Source organism: Nanorana parkeri, unplaced genomic scaffold (assembly GCF_000935625.1).
Source record: "Nanorana parkeri isolate BGI_ZX_2015 unplaced genomic scaffold, ASM93562v1 scaffold320, whole genome shotgun sequence".
NCBI lineage: Eukaryota > Metazoa > Chordata > Amphibia > Anura > Dicroglossidae > Nanorana > Nanorana parkeri.
The window spans coordinates 313574-318818 of NW_017306588.1; the positions used below are offsets into that span (position 1 = coordinate 313574).

General features: G+C 48.5%; 1 protein-coding gene across 1 annotated transcript in view; it reads left to right on the top strand.

Annotated features, from left to right (window-relative positions):
- SEMA5B (semaphorin 5B) overlaps window positions 1–5245 on the top strand; it is a 297119-nt gene that overhangs the window by 291552 nt on the left and 322 nt on the right. The window lies entirely within an intron of this gene.

A 5245-nucleotide genomic window follows, 5' to 3' on the forward strand; every position in this document is an offset into this window, starting at 1 on the left:
TGCCCCTGAAAACCTCTGACATTGATGCCCCTGAAAACCTCTGACATTGGTGTCCCTGAAAACCTCTGACATTGATGCCCCTGAAAACCTCTGACATTGGTGTCCCTGAAAACCTCTGACATTGATGCCCCTGAAAACCTCTGACATTGATGCCCCTGAAAACCTCCGACATTGATGCCCCTGAAGTTATAATAACACTTTCAGAATAACAATATTATAACCCATCCAATGAGCCGCATGCAGCGAGGAGGGATATTCATCACCATTCATACATGAGCGCCATTGTCATGTCACCATGTGACTAATGCCATTGCAGTGACTGTGACCTGTTGCTTGTAGCTGACAGAGGTGACCCACTTAATAACGGGGACTCCGGTGCTGGAGATGTGTCAGTGGAGCTGGAGAGCAGGTAACGGCACCGCTGGTCCTGGCCAACTAATCAATCTTTTGTCTGCGCTGGGCTGCGGCACGGGTAACTAGGATCGGCCGATACGGTTCCGAGAAATCCGTGATGTGTCTCGAGGTGGAAAAACGACCCCCCAACTTTGCATAAATGGTAGGGATGCACCGATACCAAGTACCGGACTCAGTACAAGTACCGATACTTTTCCAGGTCCAAGACTAGACTAGAGAAACATTCAATAGTTAGGAGGCCGCTGTCATGTGTAAGGAGCACGCGGAGCTCCCGGGATTTGTACATCTCTGTCTTAAAGGAGAACTATGAGGCGGGTGATTTTCACTCAGCCTCATAATCTGAGCCAACCTGTGACAAAGTGCAGGTGGGGGAGGGGGCGGGCACAGCTGGCTCTTTCTCTAGATAGGCAGAGCCAGCTGTGAATGGGTGGATCTCGACAAGTAATATCGGGATCCATCCTGGCTGCGGCGGTCTCAGTATCGCGGTATACTGAGCTTTGGGTCACGGAAGGACGCTAGTTTGTGTCCTCCTGTGACCCTGAGGAGAACTATGGGGTCAGTGCTTCTCCTTTAATGTATGATTTTTTATTTTTATAAATATATATTAGGGATGCACTGATACCAGTTTTACAAGTACTGATACATTTTTGTTTATTGTCATGTGACATTTTTTGTAAAACAATACAGACCAATGATTTCAGGACAGTGGTGGAGCGCCAGAGCCCGGTCCCGGCTGCAACCCTGGTACTTCTCCTGAAAATGCCAAGTATCGGCACCGGTATCGGCACCGGTATCGGCACTGGTATCTGAAAAGTATCGGTGCATCCCTAATAAATACCATTTACGTTTTAATACATCATTGTAAAGGGAATCTGTCAGGATAGAACTATGGGCGCTACAATTTAACAGGTGATCATGCCGTAATTTGTGTCTTGGCTTCCCTACCTGGAACACCAAAAGAGGACAGGAGTTCAGGCTTTGCAAGCTTACTGGCTGCGTGCTGGGCTAGTGACTTATTGTGCACCAAAGGCCGGGATAAGGACGATCCGACACCTTGAAAACCAAAGGCAGCGCCTGTATTTCTGCCCCCACAGGTGCACCTTAAACATTTATGGACCCGGGGCGTACAATGTATGCCCATTAAAATATTCTAGGCTTACCCCATACACTCAGGTCCTTCACCCTGCCATTGTAGTCGGCTCTGTAGTTCAGGAAAGGCTGCAGGTGCCCCTCTGGTAATGATGTCTACAATCCGTGTTTGCAGAAATCGATTATTGTTACAATGTATTTAACCTCCTTTCATGCGCTGATCAAAGGGATTTCTTTAGGTCTTTACATGACAACATAAACCTTTTAGTTTAATAAAATGTGTTCCTATTGAACCCCTTATTAACCCTAATGAGCCCTAATTAATCCCTTCCGCCCCTTCTGCCCTTAAAGGAGAACTATGAGGGGGGTGATTTTCACGCAGCCTCATAATCTGAGCCGACCTGTGACAATGAGACTGTCACAGGTCGGCTCAATAGATCGGGAAGTGAGGGAACACATACAGTCGCTCGCTCACTTCTCGATCCTGTCCCTGCAGAGAGCCGTGACTGTCACTCACGGCTCCCTGCAGGCAATACCCCCCTCCCTGCTCTGATCCTCCAGCGCTGACTGGCGAAACGGACGGGGGAGGGGGCGGGCACAGCTAGCTCTGCCTCTGGCTAGGCAGAGCCAGCTGTCAATCCCGCAGCTGGGTGGATCCAGACAGTAATGTCGGGATCGGTCCTGGCTGCGACGTCTCAGTATACCGCGAGCTGCAGCTCCCTATATACTGAGCTTTGGGTGACGGGAGGACGTTAGTCTGTGTCCTCCCGTTACCCTAAGGAGAACTATGGGGAAAATCCCTGACCCCATAGTTCTCCTTTAAGTGTTTTTAGTATGTTTGTAATTGTAACATTTACTTTTTATGTTTGTGGAGGCGGTCTCAGTATCGCGGTATACTGAGCTTTGGGTCACGGAAGGACGCTAGTTTGTGTCCTCCTGTGACCCTGAGGAGAACTATGGGGTCAGTGCTTCTCCTTTAATGTATGATTTTTTATTTTTATAAATATATATTAGGGATGCACTGATACCAGTTTTACAAGTACTGATACATTTTTGTTTATTGTCATGTGACATTTTTTGTAAAACAATACAGACCAATGATTTCAGGACAGTGGTGGAGCGCCAGAGCCCGGTCCCGGCTGCAACCCTGGTACTTCTCCTGAAAATGCCAAGTATCGGCACCGGTATCGGCACCGGTATCGGCACTGGTATCTGAAAAGTATCGGTGCATCCCTAATAAATACCATTTACGTTTTAATACATCATTGTAAAGGGAATCTGTCAGGATAGAACTATGGGCGCTACAATTTAACAGGTGATCATGCCGTAATTTGTGTCTTGGCTTCCCTACCTGGAACACCAAAAGAGGACAGGAGTTCAGGCTTTGCAAGCTTACTGGCTGCGTGCTGGGCTAGTGACTTATTGTGCACCAAAGGCCGGGATAAGGACGATCCGACACCTTGAAAACCAAAGGCAGCGCCTGTATTTCTGCCCCCACAGGTGCACCTTAAACATTTATGGACCCGGGGCGTACAATGTATGCCCATTAAAATATTCTAGGCTTACCCCATACACTCAGGTCCTTCACCCTGCCATTGTAGTCGGCTCTGTAGTTCAGGAAAGGCTGCAGGTGCCCCTCTGGTAATGATGTCTACAATCCGTGTTTGCAGAAATCGATTATTGTTACAATGTATTTAACCTCCTTTCATGCGCTGATCAAAGGGATTTCTTTAGGTCTTTACATGACAACATAAACCTTTTAGTTTAATAAAATGTGTTCCTATTGAACCCCTTATTAACCCTAATGAGCCCTAATTAATCCCTTCCGCCCCTTCTGCCCTTAAAGGAGAACTATGAGGGGGGTGATTTTCACGCAGCCTCATAATCTGAGCCGACCTGTGACAATGAGACTGTCACAGGTCGGCTCAATAGATCGGGAAGTGAGGGAACACATACAGTCGCTCGCTCACTTCTCGATCCTGTCCCTGCAGAGAGCCGTGACTGTCACTCACGGCTCCCTGCAGGCAATACCCCCCTCCCTGCTCTGATCCTCCAGCGCTGACTGGCGAAACGGACGGGGGAGGGGGCGGGCACAGCTAGCTCTGCCTCTGGCTAGGCAGAGCCAGCTGTCAATCCCGCAGCTGGGTGGATCCAGACAGTAATGTCGGGATCGGTCCTGGCTGCGACGTCTCAGTATACCGCGAGCTGCAGCTCCCTATATACTGAGCTTTGGGTGACGGGAGGACGTTAGTCTGTGTCCTCCCGTTACCCTAAGGAGAACTATGGGGAAAATCCCTGACCCCATAGTTCTCCTTTAAGTGTTTTTAGTATGTTTGTAATTGTAACATTTACTTTTTATGTTTGTGGACTTTTTTTTTTCCTTTTTGGTTTTCAAAAACCTTAAAAAAAAAAAAAACAAACAGCCTTTATTTACGCGGTGAATAACTTCACAATACTTTCTACCAAAAGACGGACAGCCTGCAGTGTTATTACAAGTGATCTCGGCGACATCACCAAGAACACTTGTAAAGAAACAAGCGGCGGCTTCCCCCATTCTTCATTTAGCCCGGCTTGTGCAAAGGCGGGCTAAATGTAGAAAACAAATTACCGCCCCGCGGCCGGAACTCCATGTTCCGGGCGTCGGGCGACTTCAAACGCGTGCCGCCCCTTTTCTCCATGCCGCCCCCGAGGCCGGGCCTCGGTGGCCTTGCCGGGAATCCGGCCCTACCCCTAGTGCTATCCCTTTCAGATTCCATCCCAAGCGGAAAAAAAATACAAACTATATAAGGAAGGAGGAGTGCTCCAACATTCACAAGAACACCCCACATTGGGTGACGTTTCCATCGCCTTGAAGGCTCAGCAGCTTCGGAGGTGGGGAACCATTGAGCGAGGGATATCTGGACATCCCGTGGATGGGAATTGTTTGCCCGTTGAATACAAAGTCTCTGAAATTCGATTGTCCCCGAAGCTGAGTAAATAAGAAGCGTCTGTACATTAGTCATGTGGATCCACCAAGACGGGAAGAATACACACGGTGTCAGGGAGGTGTTCGGGGGCTTGTTCATCACGCCGACTCCCGGGCTGAGAATAGAGCCTATTGATCAGGGAGCCCGGCCCGGCTCTTCACGCTGGATGGCGTCTGAAATCCATAATTGAAATACCATCGCAAGAAAAATGCACCTTTCTCCTGCGCGACGGCGGCGAAAAAAATTCCAGCCCCAGTTTCTGTCTCTAATTATGCCGTTAGTTTGTCATTAGCTTGAAAAAGTGAGATGTGAGGTCCGTGAAATTGTATCGTTTTCACGCGTTTCCGAGAGGATGAAAATTGTGATTAATCCCGTTTCCACGCCGCCTCGGATGCAGCGGAAATTCGTGTCCCGGGCTCCTAAGCGGCGTTCAGATTACCCGGCGGATCAAACTATCACCGCGCTGATCTTGTCGGCTTTTATCACGCTCAAAAAAGATTTCCAAACGTATTTATTGTTTTTAGTGGCCGAACATTTCAAAATCATTTTTATTAAACATTTGTTTTAGCAGCCGGTGCCGATGACGCTCAATACTGGTGATGGGCTCGGGCATGTTCGCAAGCGCCTCGAGTATTGAGCCGCAACCTGCCGAAGATGCGAGTGAAAAGCCAACGCGAGTCGCAATTCATCTATCTGTAATGAATAGCTCATCCTTTCCGAAGCCGACGCAAATGTGATAAACGGTCCCAGAAGGGTTATTAATTTGTAGCGTTTAC